The sequence below is a fragment of the Neofelis nebulosa genome, chromosome 3 (genome assembly GCF_028018385.1).
Source record: "Neofelis nebulosa isolate mNeoNeb1 chromosome 3, mNeoNeb1.pri, whole genome shotgun sequence".
Taxonomy (NCBI): Eukaryota; Metazoa; Chordata; class Mammalia; order Carnivora; family Felidae; genus Neofelis; species Neofelis nebulosa.
In genome coordinates, this window is record NC_080784.1 from 9,796,746 (window position 1) to 9,818,730 (window position 21,985).

The 21,985-nt window shown below is 38.7% G+C and overlaps 1 long non-coding RNA gene across 1 annotated transcript in view; it reads left to right on the plus strand.

Moving 5' to 3' along the window:
* LOC131506372 (uncharacterized) overlaps positions 1–21,985 on the plus strand; it is a 37,553-nt gene that overhangs the window by 7,278 nt on the left and 8,290 nt on the right. Inside the window, exon 2 of the long non-coding RNA XR_009258898.1 lies at positions 7,948–8,121. This is a non-coding gene — a long non-coding RNA (uncharacterized LOC131506372). The remainder of the gene's footprint in view (positions 1–7,947; positions 8,122–21,985) is intronic.

Below are 21,985 nucleotides of genomic sequence, written 5' to 3' on the forward strand. Positions count from 1 at the left end.
ATATACTTGTATTGAGTCTTGATCTAAAGTATATGTGGGGTTCGTAGTAACAATTCCTCAAGGCCTCTTTGCCCGTCCTGGTTTGTGGCTTTTATTCAAGCCCTAGTTTACCCATAGCACCACAGTTTCCCAGGCAATCACAGCCTCCGTTCATGGGCATAATCATGAGCTGGTTTCTGAGGATTTCTTTATACTTTTCTAATCAGCCGTGTCTTTACTTACAGATGCCACACACACACACACACACACACACACACACACACACACACCACTGTTTTTACGCCTTTCTAAATAAAAGTTTTGTGTTGAGAGATTATTCATGGTTTCATCCAGGGCTTCTTCCTCCTGAGTGGGAGAGAATTGAAACAAAGAAGCTTACTTGCTTGGTGGAGGGATCCCAGGGTCTGCACAGAGGAGGTGAAGGAGGTTTTACTATCTTGTTTGGAGCAGGAACCTCCTGGGACTACCTGGCTAATAAAAGGTATCTGGTAGCCCTTTTCTGGTTCCCAGGCCCCACAAAGACTGAATGTGAAATAACGTTGCACCCATAATCTGTAAATAGAGAAACAACAGTTGCTGTATTCTTTGAAAAAGGCTTGGATTCTCTGGGCAGTTTGTAAATGTCATGGTCAAATACAGGCACTTGTCACTACAGCGTGTGGGAAGGACCAGCACAGCAGATAGGACACATCCTGAGGACCTCGCCTATATTTTCAGTCGGAGAAAGGGGCTGAACTGCAAAATAACCGTTTTTGCTACAATTTCGCCTGTTGGAGACCCTCCAGTGACTTGGGGAGACTTCTGTTACATTACAAGCCCAGTTATGGTTACTCTGATTCACATCTTCTGGCCGTCTTAGATTCTTTTAGTTGTTTCTCCTTCTGAGGTTAGTGGAAGGAGTGGCCATTCCTTACAAGCCACACTCCCTTTGCCCTAAAGCAAAACGTGCATTAGTTGCTCAGTTCAGAAATTATTAAATATCTTCTTGTATTCCCGGGGGTCTTTTTAATTAAGTTACAACATTCAGTTAACGATATTATTTTTCTGTTTATTTATTTTTTAAAGTTTTTTTTTTTTAAATGTTTATTTATATTTGAGAGACAGAGAGAGACAGAGTATAAGCAAGGGAGGAGTAGAGAGGGAGGGAGACACAGAATCTGAAGCAGACTCCGGGCTCTGAGCTGTCAGCATGGAGCCCAACGCGGGGCTTGAATTCACAGACTGTGAAATCATGACCTGAGCCGAAGTCGGATGCTTAACCAACTGAGCCGCCCATGTGCCCAATAATATTATTTTTCTATTTGAAAAACTAAGAACATTATTCAATATGACCCTTCCTATTATAACAAAGCATAATGTCTTGTGTATAGACTTCTGTAAAGGAAGGTTTTTCCAAATATATTGTAAGGATGATTTGTAAATGTGTGGCTTAGTTTATGTAGGAGAGGCGCTATCGGAGTTTTGGACCGTCTGGATTAGGGCAATCTGAAGATATTTGGCTCACAGAGGAATATGAGGAAGAGAAGCTTAATTTGTTTTTCCTCTCTATATTCATATTAGTACATGCCTTTCAATCAACTCAGTAACCTTTGATTTCATGATTAAATATCTATAAGTGAAAGTGTCAAACGAATTAGGAAATGGAATATGATGGGACGCCTGGGTGGCGCAGTCGGTTAAGCGTCCGACTTCAGCTCAGGTCACGATCTCACGGTCCGTGAGTTCGAGCCCTGCGTCGGGCTCTGGGCTGATGGCTCAGAGCCTGGAGCCTGCTTCCGATTCTGTGTCTCCCTCTCTCTCTGCCCCTCCCCCGTTCCTGCTCTGTCTCTCTCTGTCTCAAAAATAAATAAACATTAAAAAAAAAATTTAAAAAAGGAAATGGAATATGAACCCTTTATCAAGAAGAAAAACTATTAATGTTTATCTTTCCATTTATTCATCTCAGATATTTTTATTTTATGTGTCAGGCATGGTATGAGGCCAAAATGTACAAACATGAGTAATCTAGCTCTTTTCTCAAAAAGTCATATTTTAAAAAGAGAAATCCCATATATATGTGTATATATACATTCATCAGGAAAAAAATTCACAGATGATTGAGCTTGATGGAATTTATCAGTCAGGCAAGGAGGGGAAAAAATTACAGGTAGAGGGAACAATGTTTATATACAAAGATGTGCTTCAGTGAAAGTAATATTCAGAGAAACTGAGGTAGTTCAGCATTTCCGATGGATAAGGTGCAGTAGGGAGAGGTGGGGGGGTGGTTAGAGTAGATAGGACAGGGAGAGAGTTAAAGACTAAGGAGCCTGTGTCATGTGCTACGACGCTGTGACTTTCATATTGCAAACAACAAAAAGCTGCCCGATAATTTTAAAGATAAAGACCTTATAACATTACTCGAATTATCGTATTTGCCTTTCGTTCTTTTCCTCGGCATCTACTTCCGCAAATGGTACTAGACTTTGTCAATAATTATAACCTCTCTAAAACCTAAATTTCATGTGTCCTATTCTCCTTACCACACTTCCTAAAATGATAGCTCACCCTTAGCCTAGAAGTCTATCACTGCCGTCCAGATCACTAATCTACTGGTGTTACTATCATTTAACCATCCCTCACGTGCTTAACATCCTCATTCCTTAGCCAGCACGAATTTCATGGTCAATCACTATTGTAAGTCCTTTGCATATAATCTCAACTTTTCTTTTCACCTTTCTTGCTTGTACTGGCTCAGCAAACCTAAAGTCCTGATTAAATTCGACTTTTCACCTAATTCCGTGCCTTTGTTGTAATGGGGCTAAAGACAACACACAACCATGCTGATTGATCTCACTTGGAATTCATGACCATGAACCTCAAGTAGGCTGCTTGGATCATACTGTGTGTTCAGAGTCTATTCTCCCAAAGAGACCGCTTCATAGCTTCTATTTAAAAAAAAACACAAAACATTTTATTAAATTATCTCTCCATCCAGTGTGGGCCTCGAACTCACAGCCCTGAGGTCAAGAGCCACACGCTCCATGGACTGAGCCAGCCAGGCGTCCCCATGTGTTCCATTTTTCTACCTCAAAGTCTCCTTCATCATCCTCGCTCTGGGCTCACTTTCTATTTCACTGAAAGAAATGAAACAGTCAGAGAAGTCCTTCCACAGGCTCTCCCTGCTCCTTCTCTGTCTCCTGTGCTGATGCCTGACTGCTTCTTTCCTGTTCCCACAGAAGGAGTTTCTGTGATACTCTGTAAAACCAGTATCTCCATTTCCTTTGTCACTATCACAGCACTTTGTTCCTCGAAGGAGCTGACACTCTAGCTCCTATCCTCTTGTCCCAGCCTCTGTGAAACGTGCCATCAAGTTTTTACCCTCACTTTTCCATCAGAATTGTTCTTATGACTCATCAGTGACTTCTGTGTTAATACCACCCTTTGTGCTGCGAGACATTGTCATCTTATCTTGTCTGATTTACCGGCAGTGGCATGACGGTTTCTTCCTTTTCCTTAAAACACTATTTTTTTCTTCACATGAACTGCCAAAATCACATGTGCTTTCTTTTCCTCCTATTTCATTGGCTCCTTCTTCTCAGGCTCCTTTTCAAGTTCACCCGAGGATGATGTGTATATATACACATATCTTTTTGCATGAAAAAATAACTACATACTTGTGTATTATCAGTATAAACCATCTAGAAATTGAGAATGATGTAGGAAAATGAGGAAAAAACTGGTGCAGCGATGTCCTGGAGGCCTCACGAGGAGAGGGGATCCTGGGTAAAGTGTAGGAATTGGTTTTGGATGGGATTATGGAAGTTTCATCTAAGAGAACAGGTTGGGAGAACAGATGGATGCTGGTAGGTGATAGATGTGTTGGTGAGAGTCTGTTAAATGTTACCTTGCAGTGTCCCATTTTTCTTTGTAAAGTATGAGTAAATTCATTAACTAAAGGTGTGGATGGAAGGATGAAGGAGGAGATTTGGGGATGTGAGCCGATAAGTGAAATAATAAAACCGTGTTTCAGTCAACCCTAGAGAGACCTAGAGAAACCCCGAAACTCACTGTGCTCTTCCCACTGAGGAAGGTACCAGATGCTTGAGCTAAGGACATAACCAACCCCAAGCATAAGAGAACAAGGTTTATTATTAATATACATACCAACAGTGACTCCCAGAAGACAATAGGAGTTACAGCTGGAGATTGGCGGTGACAGGGTCATCAGAGAAATGCAGGATTATAGAAGGAATAGAATTTATGTATTGATCAAGGAGTGACTGTATTTATCAGTCATCACCTGACGGGATTTGAACCTTAACCAGCCTTTGCAGGTGTCTCCAAAAAGGACATTTGTTCTTCTAAATTTATCACAGCAGGTCGTAAGGATCCTTTATCAACTGAGTTATAAGGTGTCATTTAAGGAAGGAGGGAACTGGGGAGAGTCCAGTGATAGGACCTGGGGGCATCCCTGGGTCAAAGGGAACTTGTGTCAAGCAGCCGTCACTCAGACATCACAAACTAGTGACACTCTCTTGTTTCCGTCACCTGTGGTTGAGGAAGGGCAAATCTATTACATCTGTGTGGTATGCTACATACTCATTTATGAAAAGTTTCCAATTATTTTATAATTCTACCCAGGGGAACTTAAGCTCCTTGAGGGCTAACATCTTTGCCTGTCTTTTTGAATGCCTAGTACCCGGTACAGTGCCAGGCACAATTTGGCCCAATAAATATTAATTGAAAAACGAATTACAGTTGTGAGGCCTCATTCCCGTACAGTTTGTAGTAATTGCAGCATTGGTATGAAACCCAAGAAGTGATCTCGATGTTATTCAACTGTGTACACTTCTCACTGTATTGTTGACAAGGGCCCTTGTTTCTGAGTGAATATAAACTTGAAGTCAAAGTGTTTTTATAGAAAAAAAGGTTTTCTTTTTTTCTTTATTTTTATTTATTTTTTTTTTCAACGTTTTTTTTTTTTTTTTTTTTTTTTTTTTTGGGACAGAGAGAGACAAAGCATGAACGGGGCAGGGGCAGAGAGAGAGGGAGACACAGAATCGGAAACAGGCTCCAGGCTCCGAGCCATCAGCCCAGAGCCTGACGCGGGGCTCGAACTCACGGACCGCGAGATCGTGACCTGGCTGAAGTCGGACGCTTAACCGACTGCGCCACCCAGGCGCCCCTATTTTTATTTTTTAAAATTTTTCTTATACAACCGAGAAATCCAAGAGACAAACCAGTTTCACTTAGGACTCAGTCTTGGCTGTCCGGCTCTAGCTGCCTTCTTGGATGTGTTGTCAGACGAACTATCTGTATGTGGTGACGTGGGTGAAGGACGACTGAAGCCTTTCTGCCAAGGCAGGGCCACCCCTTAGAATTTGGGTAAGGAGCTAAGACTAAGCAGGAAAGTGCATCCTCTGTCCTCGTGGCTAGAGGGAAGGACCCTTCTGCGGGTATTTAGACATGACTATTTTTTGTTCTCTCATGGGCTTATAACGGTTAATTTGCATCCGATGCCCATCGCTCTTCAGTTTTGCAGGAATGATGTCTATAGCTTGTTTGCCGGATCAATTCCTATTTCGCTTTCAAAACCCTGTCCAAGTTTTAACTTCTCTTTGAAATTATCTGCATCACCTGAGTTGAGTCAGGCAAAGACTGTCTATGAGTATTAGGAAGAGGAGTGATTTAGTGCAGGAATCTTTGTAGCCTCTAATACGGGAACTAGAGTTTATCTGAATATGGTCGGCTTTGGGAGACAAAAGCCTTAGAAGGCTGAGGCTGGCAGATTAGAGAAATAGTCAGTATGTCTGCCTGGAGGATGCTGTTGATTCCGGAAGTCTGTGGAGGGATCCAGAATCTTGCGGCACAGGCTACTGTAAAATGTCAAGCTTAATGGTTCACATTAAGCTTTCCTTCTTCCTTGCAGATCTTCCACAGATTCCTCCCAGGGGCAGATTCTAACCCACACTGTTTAAGCCAAATGGTTTCTGGGAAATATAGTTTCCAGCCTTAGAAAGGATGCATGGCGACGTTACCAGTGTGACCTCTGTCACCCAAAGCTCCACCCATGGTTGTCTGCTCCCCCCCACGGAGCCTGCCCAGGCACCCACAACAGAGGCAAGGCTCTCTCTGCTGCACCTCAGCCGTCCTTCTGCTTCCCCCGGTTTACTCCATAAGTATTTCTGCTGACACATCCCTTACATGGCATAATACTTGTTTATGTGACTGCCCTCCTCCCTGGGTTGTGACTATAGGAACCGCTTTCTCCCTCGTTTCCATGTCCCCAGAACTTGACACAGAGCAGGCCATTTAATAAACATCTGTTGAGCCAACAGATTACTACGTTAAAAACATTTCCAAAATTGTAAAGGAAGCACCAGTATGTGACTAGATAGCAGGAGAATAAAGACACAAGGACACCATTGCTGAACGTTTCCAGAAGTTGTATTTGCAATAGTGTGAAAACTCCAATGGAGGACCAAGAGAATGCTGACCCTAGAACCCTCTTCTGGGGTTAGAATGACTTGTTTGCTCATATGTGTTTATTTTGAAGAAAAATGTAAGGCATAGAGCTTTTCTTTTTATTAAGGTTGCCGTCACCCAATCAGCAAAGTCATCTCAACCTCAGTCTCAATGACAAGCAAGACCAAACAAGCAGCACTGTGTTCTTGTCGAAGGAAATCGTGTTTTCATGATTCCTAAGTCATTAAGCTTAATTCCTGAGAAAAATGAAAAATGGTTACTTTGCATTTGTTCAGCATTGCGTATTTTAGTTAAACTGGTTGGGTCATTCATGACTTACCTTATGTGCCTCTAAGAATGCTGTTAGTAGTATATCCTGTCTTGAATTCTGGTTTTCAAAAGCTATTTAAGATCCATCTGATAACGTATATTTTAAGGACAAAAATTCTGTTGTCCTTTCCTCTGAGTAAGTCTTTTTGTCTTGAAGTATTTATCCTTGTTGATACTGCATTGTTTTGGAATTTACAGTCCTGAATTTAATTCTGACATCTTTTACTAACTTGGCTAACTTTGCCCACGTTAATCTTCTACCCTGTGTGCGAGAATAAAAATAGGCATCAAATCTCACTCTATTGGAAAACCTACAATAACGCTTTCAAAGCACTTCGTATTCCTAAGGCAAAATGTACTGTGTAAACCCAGAGTTTCATTCTTTCTACGAGTGCATTGAAACTGATAAAAAAAAGTTCACGTACGTGATGGAATTTTTTTTTTCCTGCATAAATAATTAAAATGACATTTTTACATGAGACACTCCAGGGTCCCCTGAAGAAGCTACAAACTCATCTAAGTTTGCTCCCACAGGTGTCTTAAAGAGTAGTACCCATAATACATTGAAGTCACTTCCTCACCGAGTTTTAGGTATCCCCGTGCTTTTCATTTTTCATATATCATGTATAAAATAATAGGCCATCGATAAAAAGAAAAAAAAAGACCTAGAGATACATTTTCCACCATTCTTTTGAGGAATACAAAATTCATTGGCCACACTTCTATATATTATATTATATATACGTTTATATATATTTATATAGATATATATTTATATATAAACAGGAGCCCTTCCCCCATGTACAGAAGAGACTGCAAGGATTTAAATCATACTGGGTAATAATACTCTGTTTTAAAACCATTTTATAAGCAAATCCATTTGTAAGAGCCTTGAGATTATGAAGATAAGATGAAGAACAGAAATATTTAAGTCTCCTGAGCTTTGCCAGAGACGGAAAAAGCCTTAATGTGTAATGCCATTGGAATATTTTAAGTATCCACTGTATGTGTGTAGTAGGATGGACAGAACTGTTTTGAGTGAAGAGAGGTTCATGAAGAAAGTGTATTACTAATATAAAGTTGAGAGAAAAATCCAAACACATCCTTTCAGTTTTTACTCAGCTGTTCTTAAGTATGCTCTTTTTCTTTCTTTCTTTTCTTTTCTTTTTTTAGATATTTCAATCTATTGGGGGAGGAGCCAAGATGGCGGAAGAGTATGGAAGTTTTTTGTGTGTCTTGCGTCCATGAAATACAACCAGACCAACACTAAACCATCCAACACACTTAGAAAACTGATTGGAGGATTAACACAACAATCTGCACAACCTGAACCACAGTATTCAGCAGGTACCCAACGCGGAGAGGTGAATTTGGGGAGCGAGAAGCCACGGAGGGTTGGGAACCACTTTTGCGGGCAGAGAGAGGATGGAGACTGGGGAGGGGGGGAGAATACGGGAAAAGGACCCCTCCCCAAAAGCAGCTGGAGAGAAAGTGGAACATTGGAAACAGCTGCAGGGACTAAACTAGATATTTCAATCTATTGTTGCCTCCATATTTATCCAATTTAATGGCACCCTCTGTTTTTACTTTCTTCTGTATGTCCTTTGGATTCTAAGTCTTGTCATCCCCTCCTTCTCTTCCCTGTGTGCGGTCACTATTCTGTGTCACCTACCTGGTAAAATTCCAGACTGTGCAGAGTTAAGTGTAACTGCCTGAGTTGTCCTCAACCCAACCTAGGCTGCTGTACATGGAGACCCCCATATTAGAGGCTCCCACTAAGCTCTTCAATATCCTGGTAGTACTTGTGTTAAAAGGGCTGTACTTCTTAACAGGGCTTAAAGACTAGGGGCATTCTGTTTCTATCATCTCATTCCTTGGCACTTTCCCAACACACTATGAAGACAGGGCAAATTTTTCACGCTGCATAGTCAGTCATTTATCACCTAGCCAAGTGCCGTTCTTCTATATGACGGAAACCTATTCTACTCCACCTGCTTTCTGTCTTCAGACTTACTGACCGCAACTCATGCCAGCGCTCAGCAACCCAAGTGCCATTTAGGTTTGAAACCACCCTTTGTTACAAGATCACGTCCTTGGTCAATTCGGCTAACCTTGCCCTTGGAGTAGCTTATCAACACGTTTCTTTCAAAAAATTCTCTTCCCCGAATATTTCTGAGTTTTGATTCCACTGCCTCCTCTTCCATTCTGACAAATGTTATGGCAAGTTAAGTGTTGGAACTGATGGAGTTCGATTCAAATTCGTGTTATTCAGCACTAACTGGATCCTTCCTGCTGCTCCACAAAGTTTTTCACTTCTTTTTCGCCTTTGAATTCTGAACATTAGCTATCCTCAGCTCATTTATTCCCATCAAGAGCTGCCTTCCCTTTCATTACATGACTTTCTCTTCCATTTTAATAAAATGACCAAGGCTATTTAATACCACCTCTTTCTGCTCTGCCTTAAAACGGCCTCATTGCTCTTTCCTCTCCCATACTTTTTCATCTCAGAGGAACAACCATCCATTTTTATTTCCAAGATTATTGTTGGTGTAGTAATAGTGTAGCAGGCCATCTCTTAGATGGATCTCATGATACCTCCAATACTACTCTGAATCATGAAGAGAGTGAATTATCAAGGCAATCTTGGGTTTCATAATGCCTCCTGGACTTAATGCCTTTCACATTTTTCCACCTTTCTCCTCTTCCTTCTGTGTCCTCACCCTCTGCTTACAGGCTTCTAATCTCTAAGTGTAGAAATCCTACTTGCTTTAGAGTTCCATCTCAACATGTGCTCCCCTTAAGTTAGCTCTCTACACCATAGCCTCATTTTATCATGGTAGAATTATTTCTTTGCAGGTTAGTCCACTCCTTTATAATCATTACCTCCTTATTTGAGGGAAGTTTGCTATGTCTCTATCACCTACCATAGAGTATCAGGATTAGAGTTAAGGAGGGGTGCCTGCCTGGCTCAGGTGGTAGACCATGTGACTGTTGATCTCAGGATCATGAGTTCAAGCCCCATGTTGGGTGTAGAACTTATTTTTTTAAAAAAAGAGGGGGAAAGATTGGAGTTACAGATAAGTATATGTGAATGAATAACATATCCTGCAGTGAATACATTTATTTATTTATTTATTTATTTATTTATTTATTTATTTATTTATTTATTTTAATAGGAAATGGAAATGACACAGACAGACTACTGAGGCATACTGGACTCAGGGGCTTGATTAAGCTGATTTTCTGCCCTTGTTTGATCAGTAGGCCACATTTCTGATTACTGGAAATGTTTCCCAATAATTTCCTAACAGGAAGAACAAAGCTTCTTTCCTGGGAATTTTCAGTACTGAAATGATTCAGTCTGGATAACAGTTTTTAAAACACTAGCCTATTTTCAAGCTTCTGGATTCATACAGTTCTGTATGGTTACCAGCCTAATGCATGATATGCAGCACATCAGCTCTATCAAAAACTAGGCACATTCAGTACAGAAATTTTGAAAGAGGAAATGTTGGCCTTCAGCTTCTTCTACTTCTTTCTTACGAGGCTCCTGCCCCCAACCATTCCCCAGGACCCTAGAGCCCTCATGCTCTCCCTGGTTCCCCCAGCACCTTACCTGGGTCTGAATGGACCTGCGTTTCTATTTGTCCACTTTGTTTTAAACCTCAGTGTAGACACTTTTCTGAACATCTACCTGGCTTTTCTTGATAAAGTTATACCCTAGTATTCTGATAAAATTGCCATTGCTGTTATAATATTATGTTTTTACAGTTATCATACATGTGGATAATTTTTGAGATATAATATTGTAATATTAATAGTGGATCATTTTAGGCATGAAGGCAGACTAATAAGAGTAATGTTTTCAGATTTTTTTTAAGAAAACATGTTAGTTTTTCAGCAACTTTTGAAGCTTTTCACTGGTTAAGTCATACTTTGTTACCATGGATCTTTGGGTTACAAGAGGACTCCACAATTGCCTGCAGAGTTCCACATGTTTGTGAAGAACATACGACATTAAAAATAGTTGCAACAATGGCACATACATGTGTGTAAGGATACATATTATATGTATACTATATCTGTTATTTTCCTGGAAAAATAGTCCAAAGCATTACTCACATTCTCGGTGGGATCTGAGATCTTTCAACAGGTTAGATACCTTTGACCTGTTTTTAATGACTTCAGAACCACTTTTGAATGGAGTCCACACATATGCATGCATGAAAAAATTAGTGAAAAGTTCCAATGGTTGCTATTGTCTTCTTGTCACTCTACTGCTTGATGTATGTTGCGTATGTATATACATACATACACAGTGCATATGCTGTGGTGTCTCTTTACATAAACAGCTTGCCACACCTTGAAACATTTGTTTGCTACTCATTAATACAGCTTGTCCTTTGTTTCCCTGAGAATCTCCAAATCTTCATGGGTTATTTTTCTCTGCAAAATGAATTGTTCTCTTGTCAGTTTCCTCTCTTAATAGGTCACGGTTACTAATCTTTTGAACTAGCATGTAATATAGGGAAAAAATAAATCACAACATGCGGTTCACAATATTTAGTTTTGCTTTGTTTTTTTTTTAAACATTTTTTTTGCTGTGGAGTTTTCAACTTTGTCTTCTGAGAATATATTTGAAAAAATATATTTGAGTTCTGTAATGATATTCACTTTCTACTAAGGTAGAAAACAAAAATGGAACTTTCGACATACCTAACCCACGAATTTGAATATAGATTGCTTCATAATATTGCCTAAGGTATTGTATCTGGTAGTAAATTGGTAGAAGAGAAAATGCTGTTAATTTTAATAAAATTAACTTTGTGCTTCATCAGGGTTTTATGTATTTTTTTTAAGGTTTGCCCCAAGGTATCTCTAGTTAAAACAAAGAGCCTCATTTGTAGTCAGAAAAGACGGACCCCTGGCATCATGTGACAATCCTATTGGTTGAGTTTAAATAGTGTTCCTGCAAAACACTATCAGCTCCTCTGGGCGTGCTTTGACTTTCTACTTTTCTTTTTAAAGCTATATGTAAACATACGCATGTTGATTATAAAATCACCTCTGAACTCAGTGTTTCTGCATATAAATTATTTTCAAGACAGCTGTCCAAAACATTTGCTTGACCAGAGATCATACTTACTGTGCTTAAAGTCATGTTTGTGCCTACAAATTAAAAGCCTTCGCAAGAAGCGATAGCGAGTGCACTTCTCATTTAACGCCAAGGTCTCTTTTGCTGTGCTCGATTAATTGTCACTGAGTGCAATTTTATCATAGTTAAAATGAATTCAGGCCTATTTCCCAGTAGTAATAATTTTGGAGGGTTAGAGAAATTAATATTCCTCAAAAACTAATTAATAATCTCTAAAGAATCATTTGCATAAAGGATGTTAGAGGCTTGCAGCCATTATGTGTTGTATATAACTAATTAAAAGGTCCATTTTCATTATTGCATGTAGCCATGAGGTGACAGGCGTGACCACACCAAATGGCCAAGCAAAGGCTAAGTGATTGAGAAATCATGTGGCATTATTTCATTCAAAGGGTTACATTCATTTTTTAGTAAGGTCTGTTGGAAGGAAGGAAGGATGAAAAGAAGACGAAGGAAGGAAGGAGAGAGAATGGGGAAGGAAGGGAAGGCGGGGAAGCCCATCAAAATAGCAATGATGGTCTTTGAACTTCTGCTTTGTTCTACCATCAACTTCAGAGCTTTCTATGTCCATTCGACTTGAGCCTGGTTCATTTCTGCATTTTAACGTTGTACTAGGCATCGAGATGAAGTGTTGATTTCACCATAAACCTGCATGGAAACAGGTTCATTATATAATACATATTTTTGTATTAGCAGAAATAACTTTCCAACTTTTCATTTGTTTTGATGTCAATTTGTTACAAGAAACCATTGCCTGGAAATAGAGCTGCCGTGCTGCTCTGCTGAAAATTACTGTGCATAACAACCTTAATATGTTAAATTTGTTTGACTTATTGGTAGAGCCCACCAAACAAGCTCCATACAAGAGAGCATAATTCTTAGGAGACAGAAGATCCATTCATTATTTCTGTTATAATTACAGCGAAAGCATTATTGATAAATCAAACCAAAATAATTATTCTTTGAAAAGGAAAGGATATTTAGCTTTCTGATGGCATGGAAGATGCTGTGTATAAAATCTGTTAGCTTGCTCACTCTCAACCTCACTGGGAGAGCCCAGAAATATCAAATGTGACTTTCCACATCATTTCCTCCACCAAACTTCGTTTCCACCATCAACAGTGGTGAAATTACAGGCCTTCAAACAGAACATATGGAACAAAAATCATTTGATCTGAATGAGGGTGTAACATCAACCCCCCACCCCACCCTCAGCATAAGAAAACAAAATAAGGAGTTTTTATAGCTTTGAAGACAATCCACGGGAGGTAGATTTTCCCCGATAGCAACACCCTACTGAAAAGTGTGTGCTTAGAAGGCATTTCAATTACTAGCTAGCTGAATATGATTCACAATTCTCAAATAAACTTTTTTTTTTTCCAGTTCTCTGAATATGTAGAAAATTACTTGAAGAAATAACTATGGAGAATAAGAATGCTAAAGTCAGCAGTTGAAAATGGAGAAAGTAATGTTGAATAGCTTGGTCAAATAACTGAAATTTGTGGAAACCCCACTCATACATGATATTGGTGGACTCCATATCTGAAGACAATATGGGGACTGATGTCATTGTTAGCTGTCGGCATAAAGGTACCTGCAAGGATCCCTATGGAATCGGGAGCCCTTTTGCTGTATATCTGAAGAATCTTTTGGCTCGGGGAAATGGTTGTTTTTGGCTATTCTCTTCCCTTAAAAGGCCCAAGGCTTTTGCTAAATGTGAATGACCTCATTTCTGATTGCTGTGTGCCAGGTCGGTCTGTCTGCTGTTGTTATTCTCCCAAAAGTCGACAGTTATTCCACATTGTTTCAAATTGTGTTTCTGTATTCTCAAAGCTTTTCTTCACACCGCTGTGCTTATAGCCGTAGTAGGGCATTCTTGCAAAGCTGTCTCACAGTCTTACACAATATAATAGGAAAAATACAAGAATTACTTCATTTGCTACACCACGCAAAATGTGAACATTTGCTTAAAAATGTCCCTAAAGGATGTTGCTGAATATTTGCATCAAGAAAAATCTCTTTAATTACAAAATAGCAAAACAATGATTTCAACATTAAAATAAAACCCTGGGTTAGCAGTGCTCTGAATAACCCCCCAAAGAGACCTAATGTTCTTCCTGAAATAGACAAAAATGTTGCCCTGTCTACACTGTAAAAGAGAACAGACAATCCCTAGTTCACAGGCTTCGATTCTGGGAATCACATATAAACCAATTTAGAAGAAGCAGGATATGGAGTTTAAGCTTAAGAGTTATAGAGGATTGAGTTGAAATTCAGTGGGTTAACATATTTCTTCATAAAAAAAACATGCATCTAATATACGTAGAGGTCCTTCTGAAGTAATAAGAAATCATTTGGATCCTCATTCTTAAAAAGATTTTACCTGGGATTATCTATCTCTGAGATACTTTATGAGGTTGTGTTACCATGATTTCAAGTTCACTGAGGGACAAGCAAAACATGAATGAATGTGTGCAAATCACATAGTATTCTGAGTATATTAAGTATATGCATGGCTTGATGCTCTTTACTTTGGTAACTGTTTTTCAAATATTTTGTATGCGGCATCATTAAGAGGAGTTCTGAGGTGGTATTAAAATTCACATGTTACGTCTTCAGTAATCACAGTATGCAATTCAAATCACGCTTCTTCCCATTCACCCCTACTCAGGTAGTGAAAGCATTTCAAAATAGATACGTTTAATTTTGAAATGTGTGTGTCTCAGATGCAGAGGGAGACTAGGCTGATTGCGTGTGATCTCTGGGGGAATGCAGAGAAATGTTAGTTTAGAAGGCTCCGAGAACAATATGGCGGCCAAAGTAGCTTCGGGAAATACTGACCCTTCACTTTAGTAACAAGTACTTTTCATAACAGGGACTATATTATAGGATAGGCATATTGCGTGCAAGATAGGAAATACTTTTATAACATAAAAATATTATATTGTGCATGTATTTCATGATATGTTATATTATACATGGTAACTTTGGAGGCTCCATACCTACTCTCTCTGTACTACGTGGGACACTGGCCTGAGAAAAATTCATGGAGGAATTAATGATACCTGTTTTTATTTTTGGATGTCCTTCCACTTGTCCTACTTTCATGATGTAATTCGAGAAGACTTACAGGTAAAGGATTCTAAATTATAAAGATAAAGTGCATTGAGTTTTACTGAAAATAATTATGTGATTTACTTAAAATTATTATTCATGCATGTAAACTATTAGGAGTTAAATATGATAGTATTGTTGATAGTCTCTACTTGTGTATTAGGTTGTATATGCTAAATAGTTATTTAAAATGATTCCTCAGGAACAATTACCAGGGGAAATTCACTCTGATATGAGACAGACCCCATTTGGCAAAGGCATATCATATCCGACCTTTGATGTGTCCACATAGGTCTGCAGTATGTGCTTATCAATGAGTTAAGAAATAGAGGAAGAAAACCGTGTATTGGGCTGTGGGTGAAGAATCAGATTTGCCTTCCAGAGGTACAGAGTTGTGGCAAAGGGACCACGAAGGCCAAGTTGGATGTTGAGCAGGGAAGCCAGTCTGGGGAAGGGAACAGTGAACCCACACACGGTTGGGAAACCTTTTAATCCAGAGGAAGAAAAAGGCTGAGCTGTGAGGTGGGCAGAAATGAAGAGAGACATTGAGATGAGAAGAGCAAGGAATCCTAAAAATACAACAAAAGGCCTGAGAACTACAGGCACCTGTAGAGAGCTCTTGACAGAAAATTGAGTGAGTGAGTCAGATGAGGTACTTTATACGTTACTCAGAACACAGAAGCAGAGAAATAGATAAAATAGTGATAGGTAAGACAGTGAGTAGAAATGTTTTGTATTAAGCTTGTAAAAGAATAAAATCCCGAATCAGAAACCAAACGAATGGAACGGAAGCAATTAAAAACCAGAATGAATGTAGTATGAATGAAAACAACGGTAGTGAAGTAAACATACCATTTCAAGCCTGAAAGAGATTGCTGTTCTCTAGGCATAGTTGAGGAAAAGACCGTCACCTACAGAAGTAGGCGTGGCATATTCAGTCTCAAGCAGATGATAAAATCTGACTGGCTCTCAACCAGAGAAACAACCTTGGTTGTTACTAACCAAGGTAATACAACCTTGGTTACTAAAACAACAACAACAACACTGAAAAGTCTCGTATTAATAGTCTTCCAAAACACAAAATACCAGAAGACAGTAGAATGGCCAAGCTTCAAATTTTGAGAGTAAACGGTTTTGAAATCAAAGGTCAACACCCAGGCAAGTTGATGTTTACATATAAATGCATCAGCAATGTAATGGCTTTCTAGATGTTGAGGTAACAGCAGGAGAGTGAATGTCTCAAAGACTCAACTTCTACTGAACAAAGGACTTAGAGGCAAATAGAAAGGAAGAATTTAAGAATGTGTGGCTCATAATATTTAAATACTTATGCATTCAGGATGACTGAAATATTAACATGAAAAGACAAATCTAAATCAGTTCCCGTTGGAATCCATAAAACAAAAGGGCACTACTTATGAGGTGTGAAAAATAAAACTGATTATTCGGATTGACATTTCAAGATTCAGTTCATAAGGAAATAGAAATGAGAGGTAAGAGGTAGACAGGCCACAGATATTTTTTCTTTCAGTATGAGGGAAAGGAGACTAACATTTTTGTGTATTTTCTTAACTTTCGTGTTTGGAGAAGTCGACTTATGTAGGTTTCGGAAAACTTAGAGACAAAGAGCCCTGGACATTTAAAAACAGGTTGACTTCCTAATCATTGGGAAGAGTAAAAGATGAGTTTTGTGCATATTACAATAGACAAAATAAACGAAACAATAGGGGGTCTAATAAACCAAAAAATATAAAACAATAGAAACAGAACCAAGATCAACAGTTATTCCTCTAAATGGCCCTAGGATAAAGCTCCCTACTGAAACAAAAATGCTCTCAGATTGTGTTTAAAAACAAAAACTCAAGTAAATTCAACTGTATGCTGCTAACAATGGAAAAACCTAAAACAGAGTTACACTGAAGGTTTTCAAGGAAGGGGTACACATTTATCAGACTAAAAAGACAGTAATTTTTATATTGATAGACAATTATTGCATTCTTTAATAAGGCTGTAATACTGAGTCTCACCGAAATGTGAATTCTTCGGGGACACAGTGACAGGCCAGACACAGTGACGAGTGCATAGTGTTCCTAGGAAAAAAAAAAAGCACTTTTTAAACAAAACGGGCCAAAGAGGGGTAACTTTTTATTGGTGAGACAATAAGTACTCGCTTTTGCCTGTGGGTGGTGTGGATTACAGAAGGCTAATTATATGCATTAACTCCTCGTGATGAAGAAAATCCAGTCATTAAACTATGTGGCCAATAATACAGCAGCAAAATATCTATTACAAAAGCCTGCACAAATCTAAGGTAAATTGAAAACTGCACAATTACTGGAAGAGTCATTAATAAACCACTCTCTTTAAATTATTGTCAAATACATGAAATGTAACGAAGCAATTGAGGGCTCGAACAATGTAATTAAGGGAACTATTAATATATGCCAAATAGAGTGCACATCTTAAACAAGGTTGAATAAATGAAGGTGTAAATGTTATGTATTGTGTGTGGAGTGGTATTCATTGAGATAGGAAATTGGAGGTTATGATCAGTTTCAGGAATCTAGTTTGACACATTTTGATACTGACAATTTGCTGACAGGCACAATGACAGGCTAACTTGTAGTTTAAAAAATTTAAGTCCTCTAAGTAATTCAGTACTGAGTAAGTGAACTCGACGAATTGCAACTCCAACTTATCTGGAGAGAGAAGTTTATTGGCATCGATCATCAACTTATGCTGATGGGACAAGGAGGAATATGACTGAAGGCACACAGCCCTCTGGGTAGGGGGGTAAGGGATGATTCTCAAAGGAAGGGATGTCACAAACTAGATGCACGTTTCTAGAGGTGTTTGTTACAGCGCCACAGACATTTCCTTATTATATTCGATGATCTTTTTGTTCGCCTTCTTTCTTTATCCTTCCTGATTTCTTCGCAGCAAATGATACTCATCCTTGCTTTTCTTCTTGAAACCCTCCAATTGTTCTATGATTTCTCTGGTAACTTACCCTTACCCTCACTCACTAGTGTCTCTTCTTCTCCTGTGTCCTGAACATTGATGCTTCTTGGGAATAAATCACTAATTATTATTCCTTTTATTCTAGCCTACCTGTTTCTCCCCCGACCCCAACTCCAAAGACTCAGAAACACTCTTCAGCAACCTGTAATACTGAAAGCAAATTGATGGTAGTAATAAGGGAGGAGGGAAAAATAAAACATGTTTTATTGGGATTGCATTGATTCTAAAGATCAATTTTGAGATAATTGGCTTCTTAACAATTTCCAGTCTTTGGTCTTTGAATATGGTATATTTCCTCATTGACTTAAGCCTTCTTTAATTTCTCTCAATAATATTTTGTAGTTTACACTGTACGTATCTGCCCAAAATTATTATACTTATTTTAAATATCATGCTTTTGGATGATATTGTAAGATGAATCCGTTTTTAAATTCAATTTTCCAGTTTTATTTCCCTGCTTTTCTATAAAGATATAATTGTTTTTTTATTGACTATATATTCTGCATCTTGCTAAATTTGCTTGTTAATACTGGTAACTTTCTTGTATATTCCTTTAGGTTTTCTCTCTATAGGATCATGAAGTCATTCCTACTCTGTCTGAATGTTATTTTCTTTTTTTCCCTTCTTGCGTCATAACAACATTGAGTAGAAGAGATGAGAGTGGATATTTTGTTTTATTTCTTATCTTAATGGGAAATTATTGTCTTTCCACTTTTAGTGTGATGTGGGCTCTAGGTTTTTTGTTCATACTGTTTTTCAAGGTAAGAAAATTCTCCGCTATGCATAACTTTTGGGAGTTAAAATCATGAATGGTTACTGGAGGTTTATTCTTTCTTTCTTTCTTTCTTTTTTTTTTGCCAGGGGAGTATATGGGCCTAGAAGATTTAAGTTTTATTTTATTGTCTCATGAGAAGGTTTTTAAAATTGAGCATCAAATTTCTTTAATAGATATAAGGGTCTTCATATTTTCTACTTTTTCTTGAGTCAGTCTTTGTATGTTTTAAAAATCTGTCTAACTCAGCTAATTTATCAAGTTTACTGGCTTGTTGCCTATTCATATTCCCTTATTTGTCTAGCATCTGCAATGATGTTACCTGTTTCATTTGTGACATTGATAATGTGCGTCCTCTCTCCCCCCTGTCCTGATCAATCTAGTTAGTGTTTTATCAATTTTATTGATTTTTTTCAGAGAATTTATTTTCATTGTCACCTGTTTGTTGTCTATTTTATTGATTTTTTTCTCTTTGGTGGAAGTTTATTTTCATTCCTATTTTGCTGAGAGTCTTAAAATTATAAATAAGTGTAACTTCTTTGTTAAATGGATAGTGTTCCGTGCACATTCGAGGGGAGGAGGCCAAACAAAGCCTGTATGACAGAGGGCAAGAGTCCTGGAAGGGACCTTGGAGCTCTACCTACCATAGTTGGGTAGAGTGTAATCTTCACGGAGAGCATGTTAAACCTATTATTAAGGCGCTAGTTGTCTGTGGTCCTTACTGAATACCTCATGTGTTCAGTGAGGATTTTCTGTTCTGAATGGTTAGAACTAAAGTGCCTCCTTTTGCTGTGTGAGCTCTGAGAATTGTTTAGTTCATAGCTTTCTGGTATCCTCCACCTGGCCTCGTGGAGTTTCACTCTGCCTGTGCCTCTTAGTTTCCATCAATAAACTTAAGGGAATAGGAAGCAGATTTTTGGAGCCCTTTTTCTGTGCAGATTTTGCTTCTTCAGTATGCTGGTCTGGCTGTCTCAGTCTCCTTAAACTCTGATCTCTTTCTTTTCAACTAAAAGAGACTGATTCGCCTCTAGGCAGAAAGCTGAGGTTTGGTAGAAGTCATCATGTTTGTTTTCTTTCCTTTAGAGATGGCAGTCTTGTGCTGCTGATTATCCACTCTCTGAGAACAGTTTCCTTACATACTTTGTCAAATTATCTATTTATTAACAGCAGGAAGGAAATTTCAGTATTAGGAAATCTAAAATGGCCTGAAGCAGAAGTCTCCATGTTTGAGTATTAAAGGAAGGTATCTGTGCCCAAATAATGGGGGATGGGAGATGGAAATACTCAGTTATTCTCCAGCCTTGATATGGGTTTGTTTCTGTATACCTAACATTAATCTGTTTCCAAGTTTTGAATGTTGATAGGAACTAGAATTTGGATAGTGGGGCATACAATTTTAGGGTTAGCACAAATGAATAGTACCTTACTCTGTTAGTAGTTCTGCTCTAGGGTATCTAAAACCAAACCTTTTTCTCTTCACCTCAAGAGTTGAGTGGCTTCATTCTTGTGTCTATTTCTAAATGTCCATCTCAAATTAGGGAAACTTGTTGGAGGAGGTCATCAAGAGGATGTGACCATTGGTTGGCCTATGAGCCGGGCCTGGACAATTGGAGGTGTCTCATCCCTCCCCTTTTCTTGGAACAAGTGGTCCACTCACCATTCCTGAGCTGGGATCCCCTTCAAGGATGCGACCTGAGAGAGCAATGTGTTGTTGAGACCATCTGGGCAGTAGCCATGACTGAGCCCCATTAGGGTCTCTATTCAGACTTTTAAGATTTGGTGGTAGGTGCAGAGATCTGCTCATCTTTTGGCCAGGACAAGCCTCAGAAGAAAGTCCTCTCGCTTATTAAATCTGCTGTCCACAAACCTGGAGTTGTCTGCCTCTGTCTTCCACATCTCCTTGCCCTCTGTGTACAGGAGCCAGTTGGTGAACCAATAAAATTGGACTTGGAATTTGTGTCATTCAGCTATAGACATAAAACACCTTGGAGAGAGGCAAAAAGTCTCCTGGACCAAGAAGTCCCTCTTATTGGAGGTTTCAGAGATTTTCACCATAGCTGAAATGGTTTCACCATAGCTCATCCATGGGAAAATGCCTCTGAGGTGAGGCCAAGCGGACATCAGCTTTCTGGAGTATGTGGTCCCAGGTCCATTCCTTCTCTTTTCAGTACCCCTCAGAGTGTTGACTTAGCATAAAGTTCCAATGCTAGTTTTAAATTGAAGCTCTAATGGTTCTGGTGGACAGTATTTTTATGAAACATCGAAAAAAAAAAAAGCTGGTTTCCTTGCTTATTCTCTGTCCTTAGTGTATTTTGTATATTTTGTATATGGGGATGTAGGAACGATGAATGTAATGCCAAGGTCTGAATATTCCAGGCTTACATGCCAAGCATAATCCAGTCATTCTCCAGATCAGAGACCTGTCTCAGGTTAATTAAAGAAGAATTTCTGGGAGTCAGTCACAGTGATCACTAGTTTCTGGCAACTCCCCAGGTGATTTTATATGCAAATGGTTTTGAGAACCACCCTTTGGATGAAGGCCCCTAGAAATCCCTTGTTCTTTGTTTGCGTGTCAACAGTAATTAAAGGGTAGTTTTGTGAGCAGTTCTGCAGGTGCCTATAGTTTGAAAATAGTTCTATAAATTATGCTAGTTTTTTTTTCTGAAAAGAAACATTTGCATATCACTTATGATCTAGTACGGTACATCCAAACCTGTTTAGAGTTTAGCATTAACTTCTAATGGTTCTCTTTTATATAATTTAATGTGTGAATTTATTAAAATATCCTAAACTTACTCACCCTCAGGGTATGTGAGAATGATCTTCTGCCTTCCTGGGAGCAAATTGCAGATCAGCATTTTTAATGCTGCCTAAGATCCTTTGTGTGTGTTTTTTAAAATTACCAACATAGATCAAGTTTATGTTAATTGTATGAAAAAGCAACAGAAATAATCAGTAACATTTACACAACTTTAAGTAGTTAACCTAGTTCTGAGGCAGCAGAATTATCCAAGAGTCAGCACCTTAAAGTAAGTAAAACATGTAATAAAGCATTTTCTTTGACTACCTTTTTTTTTTCTTTTTCCTTTTTTGCAGGCATGGTGGGGTAAATGTGTGTTGATGTTGTGGTCGTCGTGATGTGGTTTAAA